Genomic DNA, 11,570 nt, shown 5'->3' with positions numbered 1-11,570 from the left:
TTTTTCTAGTTGATTTTATGAAACTTAGTATTTAACAATATTCCCGTTTTATGTCAGAGACGATTTTGTGTCAAAATGTTAAATAATTATTTGATTAGAAACATCAATTTATATGTTTAAGTCTAGACTCAAAAAACGGTTTTTTAGTTGGAAACCCCGGTTTTCAAATTATATAAATTTTTTCAAAAGCCGGTTTTTCAAAAACCGGGTTTTAAAAACCGACAAACCCTACAATCAATCATAGATGATACTGTAATCAAACATAAATATTTTATTTTCTGTTTATTTGGCAACCGCTCAGTTAATATTTGCAGTATTTTTCAAATAATATTAAAATTACGAAAGAATTACACCATTAAACTTTATTATCAGCAAAAAATTAAAATTATAGTAATTTATATGAGATGTGACAATTTCTTTGTGAAAACATGCTGCACTAATAATAACATTTGCATGTTGAATTTATACATTTTCCCGATGCTTTTCCTATTGCTGCTTTACATGCTGGCAAGCATGCAGATGACGATTTACATTTATGATTTATAAAAGTTTGTTGACTCAAATCGACTAAAATGTATAAAGTAGAATTAATGACATTGTAACATGTACATAAATTACGAAAGAAGATAAAAGCTAACTTACACATCGAACAAAAGAGAAGTATTATCAGGATACCGTAAACAGCTTTCATGATTTCAAGAATAACGATATCCAATTCAAACTTAAAACAAAAGAATTAGAAATTATATATAATAATATAATTATGATTTAAGTTATGTTACCTTTTGAAAATACAACTTGATTGTATTTATTCGAAATATTGCGATTTATATGATTCAAGTAAGCAATAAAAATTTACAACAGCCAATGGAAAGTCAGATCATACAATTAATGATTTTAATAACTATTATTATTTTATTACTTTTTTTATGACGATAAACGGAACTTTTACAAATTATTCTAAAATTTGATAATTTACCAAAATATCTCGAATAATTGTTTTATAATAATTCTAATACTTAGTAACCTAACGCAGTTTTCTATTAATGTTGACAATTGTTTGAACTGAATGGATAATATCGGTTATTTTTTGAAAATTATTCGGAAATGTTTTGAAATATGAAAGATGTAGTATTTTTAGCTGGTCTCCTTTTCCTTATGGGAAGTTGGCATCATTCATTACAATTCGAAATATCTTCATTTCCAGTAGGTTTGAATTTTTTAAATTTTTTCGCCAATACATATTATGAATTAGCCAAGTCAACCCGGAGGAGGTAGGATATGTCGGATCTACAAATTAGATCAATTAACAATGCTACAAAACACGGTAGATATTGTGAAAAATTATCATCATCGTTTTCGTATGAAAGCGCCGGATCCTAAAATAAAAGTTCGGCGTTTTGATCATTTTTTAACTTTGTTAATTTGTAGTAATCTATATAAAATGTTTTAATAAGATTTTTTTTTATATCTTTAGGCTAATTGACAGTTACTTTTAAATTGTTCTGTGAAAAGGATAAAAAGAAATAGACAAAAAATCATACAGTTTTAAGTAAGTCTTCTATATCTTCAAATTATCATTATAATAATCAAAGAAAGGAAAAATGTTGCCTAGTTTGTTTGCAGAAGAAACATGTATTTTCACTCATCACTTTCTCAAGTTGGATTTTTCCCACACTGTGAATTCAGAATTCGTTACTCTGAACGTTCGCAATTTTCTCTAACATAAACGATTGTATTTTTCTCTATAAACTGACGCCTTCTCTTTGCCGTCTACAGCCTTTTTATCTAGTTGCATGCAGATTAACTGGAAGCATCTTCTCTACTTCATTTTTCACTAGACATTTAAGGTTTCCATTAGCCGCAAGTTAACACCCATGTGCAGTTTTCCAGATGGGCATGGTCTACCAGATGTTCAACTTTGATGACGTGTCTCATTTTCTTTTCTTTCAGTAGTGACGATGTACAGTACTCTATTATACGGGCTGTGTTCCTTGGGATGATCGCCAGCAGTGGTCGCGGTCTGGTATTGCCAGTAACGGGATAACTTTGTAATGTCACCAAGAAAAACTTTTTGAGTTTCAAGAACTTTCAATTTTTTTATCATCTTATTTTTTTAATAAATCTATTTAAAAGTCGAGCATTTTGAATTCAGAATTTAAAGTAAATAGCTTTGGGTCGAAACTGAAATTATCCACCTCAGATATACTCAAAAGGAACGATTCTTAGTAGTTCCGGACTCAAAACTACTAGGAATTGTTGCAGACAGTTTGAGTGTCGAGTAGTTCCAGTCGAAGCTACCAACGCATTATTCATTCTGTTCTTTCATGAAAACGGCTTTTTATAAAGTGAAAATTCATCTGTATTTTCTGTCTCCCCAAACTGATTTCTTGAGTAAGTATGACCCGAGATGTTCGGAATGTAGGTTCTTAAAAAATACACGTCCACACTCAACTCTTTTCAATGTATAAAGTTAATTTACAGGAAATATACAGAGTTTATTACGTTATCACAATGTATTGAGTGATACATTAATAATCAAAGATAGTGTGGAACAATCGAAAATCGAATGATTCCTTGACAATTTTAGACCGTGGATACGCTATATCTGCACTTTTCATCCGATCTAATATCTCACCCGCATCCGAGCATCGTTTCCGAGCAGTACCGGCCTGAGGGAAATTTTAGGATGGAGCGAGATCCTATTATGGCGCCCCCTTGGTAGCCCTAATTTATACCCTTTAATTTTCTTTAACACTGAGGCGCGCCCTAAAACTTAGCGCCCGGAGCGGCTCTAGTAGGGCCGGATCTGTTTCCGAGTATAACCTCTCTTCCTATCGTCAGCATGCTTGTCTAGTCCAAAGATCCAAGTGCTATCATATCTTCCACTTCTTTTTCTTGACGTTTTCCCCAATTTAAATGTTTTTTTGAGAGCCAACTTCCGATCAATCAGAATGATTTTCTTACGTCCGCGCTGACCCGAATGTAGGTGACCATCCTCCCAGTTGTTACTTATTGCTGTTTTCTGCATATACAAATGGTTTATTACACAATTTAAAATACTTAAATTTAACAAACCACAAGACTCCTTGTTTTTTTCTCCCTAGAAAATAATATTTTACTCAAGCAATAGGGCCCACCAGTGGCCAAGCGGTTCTGTTCCCTGAACGCTGGGAGTTTGATCTTGGTTCGCGCTTCGTTAGAACAGGACTGGCCACATGCAGTTCTCCGCGTTTTATTCACGTCTGTAACGACTGAATAGATCAGTTACCTTTAAAAAGACCTTTCGGAAGGAATTCCCCTGCCCTAGACACATCGCCCAAATGCTGCGTTGCCGTAACTTAACTAAACAAATAAAAACAAGCAACAGGCAACTATTTACAGTACAGCCTCGATTATCCGACCCCCGATTAACCGACCGTCCTAGTCGGCAAATTTCAAATGTCCGCTAGTGATGTGGCGCTACAAGATTTGGCTATGTCTTGGCTACTTTAATATTATTTTTACGTGTTTTAACTGGCAACATGCATTCAACCATGAAAGGGAGCCAGTATCTAAACGAGGCTTAATTTTCTAATTTTTAACGATNTACATCTCGAAAAATTTCCTGGGGCTCTTTGACCTGTCTGGATTCGATTTTTGGTGCACAGAGCTACTGCTATGAACATCCAGAATAGAATTCAGACTCGTCAACCATGTGATTGTCAGAGATAATGAGTGATGAGAGGCAGGTTTCCATCTATGTGGAAAGATCACTTACCAAAAATCTTTTAGGTTTATAGTTTCCAGAGCGGCAGTTTCAACTTTTTCCGTTTTACTTGTTAGCCGTTTAGTCGTCCACATTATAACCATCACCGAAAATAAAATACTAATTTTTGAATGATATCAGAAGAACATGTATTCATAATTATAAGGATCATTTAAGATTCTTAAACGTTATTCCTCACAGGATCTCTGCGTCTCTAAATTTTCCACTGCATGACAGATCGTTTTTTAAAATTTCACTTTGAAATAAAAATGTTGATTCAAACTGCATACAGTTATAAAATATTAACTCTATTATATTATAATTTTTTATAGCTTTTGCTGTATTCTCTAAAATAAAATGCATTACAATATTGTAATAAAAATGCTATTATACGATACAATTTTGTGTTATATTAGATGAAGATTTTAAAGATTAGTTTGTGATCATTAAAAGTAAATCAATTATTAACTTTACCTAATAAATGAAAACTTTCCTGAAATGAAAAGAGGATAAACATCTGTTTATAACGCTTTATTTTATCTTATTAATGACTAGAGCTAGGACATGGAGACACTAAAATTCATATAAGTTATAAACTGCTTTATTTTATACATATTTATCTAATGTTTATTGCTATAGATGTCCTAGCTCTATTCATGATACACGTGGCAAAATTATTTAGTGATTAACTTACAGAGATAAATGTTTTAAATATAAAATAAATAATACTGAAAAACTTATTCCATAATTATTTTTGCTCTTTTCTGGAAAGAATAATTAATTGTAGAACTCGGATAATTAATAGCTAAACTTATAATGTCAGCTGTCCAAATTTTCAATCAAGTTCATGTAATGAAGGATTATAATTTTATATCTCAAAAAGTAAATTATCATATTATTCTAAATATATGCAAGAAATCTAGTTTTGCTTCTGGAACCAGAACTATTGAAACTGCTTAGTCTGCTGGACTAAGTGGTTCCATTTTAATATACATTACATGTATAGGCGAGGTGATCAAAAGTCCGGAATCGCTTTTGCATGGCGGTCTCCTTTTACTGCAAGCTTCCTTCGCTAGATGACTGCTCAAATAACACTTCTGAATCAGTTTATTCGATGATGATATAATAACAGTAAACTTTTTCAGACTTTTTAACGCATTGTGCTATCTGTTTCTTTGACATCAGAATGATTGTGCATTCGGAATTTGTTCCTCAGATTAAAAGATTAACCGGAGTTTTTATCAGGAAGATTTGAAAAGGTTGTGTCAAGATTTGCGGAAGAAACGTCTCGAGTTATGGCAAACAAGTGTCTGGGTTTACCAGCATGACAACGCTCCTGCCAATGCCGAGCAGAGTGCCCAATAGTTTTTCACCAAAAAACAGTATGGTTCTTTGTTTCATCCTCACTATTCACCCTATCTCGTTCTCGTGCACTTTTTTGTTTCCCCAGATGAAAAAATCTTAGAAGATAAAAGATTTTTACATGTGGAAGAGATAAAGAAAAAACGGCAGAGCACTAACAGACATCAAAATTGATTAATTCAAAATCTATTTTGAGTTCTGGAAAAACATCTTAATAAGTGCTTTGCGTCAAACTAAGAGTAGTTTGAGGGTGACTAAAGTTGTAACATTTAAAAATAAATACATAATTTTTGACTAGACTATGTCTCGTCTTAAATCGCTCTGCTGTCAAGGGCAATTTGGCGCAGAGTATTAGGAGCCCAAATCATGCGCACATAAAATAAATCAGACTTGTAGGTAGTCAGGGAACCGAGAACCGGGTCAAAAGAAAATACGAAATGCTGAGACTGTTTCTACAAACAGGCCCGAGTGCAAGATTTGCGCATGCGTTGCTCGTGCTCTCGGAGACATAGTCTCATCCGAAAAGTGGCTTTGCCGTTTTACTTGTTTAAAAATAAATTCAGATTTTTTGAGTCTTCCTTGTATATATTTAATAGAATTTCTGTGTCTCTTTGTTCTAGGCTTCAATCTGCTTCAAGTTTTTCATACATATTCTCTGAGATTTTGAGTAAAACAGAGACTTCCGTAAAATCTGGAGCCCCACTCTTGTCCTGATTTGATCTTCTCGACACTTCGTGACAAACATAATAACTGTAGGCTAAATAATCAAACTTATAATATACTTTTCATTTTAATACTTAGTCTTCATACTTTTTTTCTGGGAAATGCCGGACATATTTGACAGTTAGTAATAAATACCAGTACTAATATTTATAAACTCCAATAACAATATACATTTTTAAAATAATTTCATAAATTTTAAATACTCAAAACTAATTTAATTACTCCTAAAACCTCGTGGAACAATTTTCTTTTTGAGTTCAAATTCAGATAAATAGTTGACTATTGCTTGTGTTTATTTTTTAGTTAAGTTACGGCAACGCAGCACTTGGGAGATGTGTCTAGGGGAATTCTTTCCGGGAGGTCTTTTTAAAGATAACTGGCCTTATTCAGGCGTTCAGGCCCCTTCTGAGTATATTTGAGATGGATGATTTTGGTTCCGACGCGCTGTCAACTTCACATTCTGAATTCAAAATGCTCGACTTTAAATAGATTTATTTAAAAAAAATAAAATGATGAAAAGGTTGAGAGTTTGCGCAATCAAAAAGTTTTTGTTGTGACGTCACAAAGCTACGGGAACTACTTTAAGAGGCTATAAGAGGTGTTATTTGAACACTCATCTAGCGAAGGAAGCTTGCAGTAAAAGGAGACCGCCATGCAAAAGCGATTCCGGACTTTTGATCACCTCGCCTATACATGTAATGTATATTAAAATGGAACCGCTTAGTCCAGCAGACTAAGCAGTTTCAATAGTTCTGGTTTCAGAAGCAAAACTAGATTTCTTGCATATATTTAGAATAATATGATAATTTACTTTTTGAGATATAAAATTATAATCCTTCATTACATGAACTTGATTGAAAATTTGGACAGCTGACATTATAAGTTTAGCTATTAATTATGTAAGTTGTACAATTAATTATTCTTTCCAGAAAAGAGCAAAAATAATTATGGAATAAGTTTTTCAGTATTATTTATTTTATATTTAAAACATTTATCTCTGTAAGTTAATCACTAAATAATTTTGCCACGTGTATCATGAATAGAGCTAGAACATCTATAGCAATAAACATTAGATAAATATGTATAAAATAAAGCAGTTTATAACTTATATGATTTTTAGTGTCTCCATGTCCTAGCTCTAGTCATTAATAAGATAAAATAAAGCGTTATAAACAGATGTTTATTCTCTTTTCATTTCAGGAAAGTTTTCATTTATTAGGTAAAGTTAATAATTGATTTACTTTTAATGATCACAAACTAATCTTTAAAATCTTCATCTAATATAACACAAAATTGTATCGTATAATAGCATTTTTATTACAATATTGTAATGCATTTTATTTTAGAGAATACAGCAAAAGCTATAAAAAATTATAATATAATAGAGTTAATATTTTATAACTGTATGCAGTTTGAATCAACATTTTTATTTCAAAGTGAAATTTTAAAAAACGATCTGTCATGCAGTGGAAAATTTAGAGACGCAGAGATCCTGTGAGGAATAACGTTTAAGAATCTTAAATGATCCTTATAATTATGAATACATGTTCTTCTGATATCATTGAAAATCAGTATTTTATTTTCAGTGACGGTTATAAATAATGTGGACGGCTAAACGGCTAAGACGGAAAAAGTTCAAGCTACTGCTCCAGAAACTATAAACCTAAAAAATTGTTGGTAGGTGATCTCTTCACATAGATCTTTCACCACTCATTCTCTTGACAGATATTCGAACCTCATCCTTCACTACTCGGTTTCTCTATTGTGGGCTTGGCCAAACCCATATTAAGATTGCCATAAAAGCTTTTTACTGCTCAATTGGCAAATAATAATTGAAAAAAACCTGCCAGTCAAAACTTCCATTGTGGTCCAAACCAAACCTCTGATAATCATGAAAAACATCTTTTTAGTGCCTACAAAGGAAACGTTAATTCAAAAATGAAACGGGCTTCGAATTTAACAGATAAAAAATTCTGCCGCAACGGAAATAACTATAGGATCTTTCTTTATTCGCTAATAGAGTATCACAGGGGGCGGGTCAATGAGTTAAATATATCAATCACTACAAATTACTCAATGTACATTATAATTATATTTTTTTACTTATACATCGAAACAATGTTTAAAAATATAGGCCTATTGTGTATTATAAGTTCGCTTAGTATATTGTTTTAAAATACATTCAATTTAACAGACTTTCGGCAATAGGAGATACTCCTAATTATTCCATTAAATCGAGGGTATATGTATGTACATGAAAATAATTATAAGTGCTTCGTAAAACATTTAAAATCATTATTTGTGTAATGCGGATTCTCATTGGTTATTATGATTTTTTATTGCTTATTTTCATTATATAAACCGTAATTTTTCGAATGAAATGCAATCAGGGAATATTTTCGAAAGGTAACAAGTTAAACCATAATTATACTATCGTATATAAACATTAATTGTTTTTGTTTTTAGGTATAAGCTGATTATTATTCTTCTTCTTCAAAATCATGAAAGCTTTTTATGGTATTTTGATAATCTTGCTCTTTTGTGCCATGTGTAAGTTTGCTTTTATCTTCGTTATTTATTTATGTACATGTAATAATATAATTTATTCTAAATTTGTACATTTTAGTCAATTTGAATGAATCAACAATTATAAATGTTAAATGTACTTCACCAAAACAATGTTTAAAACCGTGTAAAGAGATGTACGGAAGTTCTGCAGGAGCAAAATGCATGAATGGAAAATGCAAATGTTATAACAACGGTTAATAGTCTACATACTTCCGTGAAAAATAATAAGTCATTATGGCTTATATATCGAGCAATGTAATGTTACCTTTCTGATAATAATTATGTTATAAATTTAAATATTATTCGAACTTAACATTTATTTAAAATTATGTCATAATATTCAATAGTTTTTCTATTAGTATTGAAAATATTATGTAATAGTAATATATATTGAACGATTGAAAATAAAACCAGAAATTAAATATGTATATGTATGTTTAATTTAATATGTGTTTACGAAATATGTATATAGTGTCTTCAAACAAATTAATACTACTCACTTTATATTAGTAAAGAATCGAAAGCATTATATATGCTATATAATATAAGCTTAGAAAGATTAAAATAAACTATGCGATTATAGGAGTATAAGTCAGGAAGGAAGGGGTAAATACCCTTCGAACTTTCCCCTGTGTTTGCCATTCGGGCAATATAGTGTGGAAAATTCCTGAAAAGTAAGAATAAAAAATAGGAAAGAGAAACCAAAAAGTTTAATTGCACGTTAAATCCGCGCCATTTTCCATGTTCGTGAAGTCTCTCAGCACTTTGCTCATTCACGCTAATTTTTGTTCAGGGAAAGCGTTACTGTGAAACATTTCTTTGTTTCGCATTAAACACTGGGATCCGCATCGGTCTTTTTGATATGTAAGAGGATTTCAATCAGGCTTTCCGGAACGATAATTCAGAGGTGCCGCGAACTGAATTGATGAAAGAAGGCCACACACTCTTATGCAATTTGCCTAGGAGAAGCGCCAAGGAGAAAACTCCAAATTCCAGCTTGTTAATAAGACGCAAACCCACAAGCAGTTTTCGGTGATTCACTCGGTGATTCAATATATTTTGCGACATCGGGCCACTTGTTGGTCCCGATGTCGCAAAATATATTGCTGAGATCTTACGTGCATTATTATAAACACTAACAACGCAGTAACTTTACATTGATAAAGGTGTAGGAGTGTCTCGAGGGAAAAAAGTATCAAGTGGAGAATTCAATATTAGAAAAAAATTGAAAAATACTGCGGTATGCTGCCGTACGGTGAGAAATTTTCCCAGTTCCGGAACTGCTATGGAGAAAAGTGCGAATATTGAGAAATTGGTGAATATTTGCAGATGTTATGAAATAAGGAGGAAACTCTGAAACTGGTTAATTTTTACAATAAATATATTATACAGGTACGTGTCGTATCTCGAGAGGGATTAGACTTAATAAAGATTTTACTGGTTATTAACGTTTAAAATCTTTTATAAAACACACATGCACTCAAAATTAAGCTTTTCATTTTTTTATAATAATTAATAATATTAAACGTATTTTATGATAAAATCTCATAACAGTTTATTTACAAATCTCACACACAATTTATTAATAATATGATTAATATTATAAGGATATTTTTAAAATAAAATCTCATAACAGCCAGGAAAGTTACGCAACTCGTTGCTGAGTTTTTTCTGTTTGATATTAAATACAAGAAGCACATTCTTGAGGCAAGATCTAACCCACAATAGGAGCTGGCCAGAGCGGCCGGACGACCAAGCAGCCAAGGTAGCAGCCTACCGCTCTGGGTTCGTATCCGAACGGATCGAAAAATCCCCAGGAATTTTTCGGGAGTCGGTCCGTTCGGATATGTCGGGCCCCGTCCCTCGCCACCCAGCAGCCCCATTGTGGGCCCGGCCGAACCCATAATGGGCTTGCAAAAAGACGCCCTCTTAATGCTCACAGGGCGGAAAGAGTTATAAAAAGAAAAGGAGCTGGCCAAAACGTTCTTAGGTATAACTACAGTAGACAGAGACATAGGGTTTTGGCTCACCAGAAGGCTAAATGGTCTCAAAAATAATAAAACTAAAACGAAATTCTTGGAGCCATTCCAGAAGAACCAAAATTCAACCGCCTCTTAGTTGCACAATGTAGTAAGCAACTGAATTCTTATTTTCATGTTTGTATCTTCTTGTTTTGCAAACACTAAGACTGCGTTTAAGAATACTCCAGATATGCAAGATAGAGAAAATCGCAGGAGGAGAGGGAAAATCAAGCAAACTAAGGTCATGTGCTTACAGGTATACTCTCCTTGCTTTCCCTGTACTTATGTTCATGCAAAAGCTGGAAGGAAAAGTCCGATGAATTTTACAACGAAATAAAGTTAAAGAAACTTAAACGAAACTACTCTAGTAACACTTCCTTCCTTTAATTATAGGCTCCCAGTGTGTTTTGCTGCTTCTCGGGCCATTTTCTTTATCTCCGACAGAATGCTGGCAGGCTTCATTGCCATTTGATTGTCATTGTTCCAAATATCTAAAGTTTAATAAATTTATTCAAAAATTTTGTAAAGTTTAATGAAGATAACAATAAATGAAAAACTACATTACTCTTTATCAATTTATGTATAAGTTTAAGTAAGATTTGACATTTTATAATCCAAGTTTAAGTCTAGCTATAATACTATTGGCCCCTTGCAACATTCAAATAAAACATGGCGCATGTTCTAAAAATTGCTAATTAAGCAACTATACTCGGTAATAAATCATAATTATCTAGTTTAATCTGTTTTACTTTTATTTTTTACATTATTATTGCTTGTATTGGTGTGTCTGTATTTAGCATAATAAGGTATAGAAGCCTTATAATGCTAAATTGATATTACAAAATTTGTTAGGCCTATATCTAATTTATTTCCTTGTTGTGATAAGCGAAGAAAGAGAGATGGATAAACACAGTCTTACTAAACTTAGGGATGCAGATTAACATGGTATTTCATTGCTTACGTAAAACATAATGAAAATTATGCTTACTTTCTGTAAATTGTAATTAAATGCGTACTTATATTTAAAAATAATTTTATTACATTTCACTTATTTAAATGATAAATAATGTTTCCTATTTATCCTTGTAATTATCATTATTTTCTCGGCTGTTTATATATAACATGGGGAAAGTGTAACGGACCAAGGA

General features: G+C 32.2%; 1 long non-coding RNA gene across 1 annotated transcript; it reads right to left on the bottom strand.

Moving 5' to 3' along the window:
- Positions 1-347: 347 nt before the first annotated feature.
- Positions 348-785, bottom strand: LOC111623757. Its single transcript, XR_002756477.1, has 2 exons — positions 643-785; positions 348-567 (listed from the first exon to the last, which is right to left on the bottom strand). It is a non-coding gene; the product is annotated as an uncharacterized LOC111623757 (long non-coding RNA).
- Between the last annotated feature and the right edge of the window lie 10,785 nt (positions 786-11,570).

The sequence above is a fragment of the Centruroides sculpturatus genome, unplaced genomic scaffold (genome assembly GCF_000671375.1).
Source record: "Centruroides sculpturatus isolate CEXI.00-Female unplaced genomic scaffold, Cexi_2.0 scaffold49, whole genome shotgun sequence".
NCBI lineage: Eukaryota > Metazoa > Arthropoda > Arachnida > Scorpiones > Buthidae > Centruroides > Centruroides sculpturatus.
The sequence above is the reverse complement of the archived record's forward strand: the minus strand, read 5'-3'. Positions and strand labels throughout refer to the sequence as shown.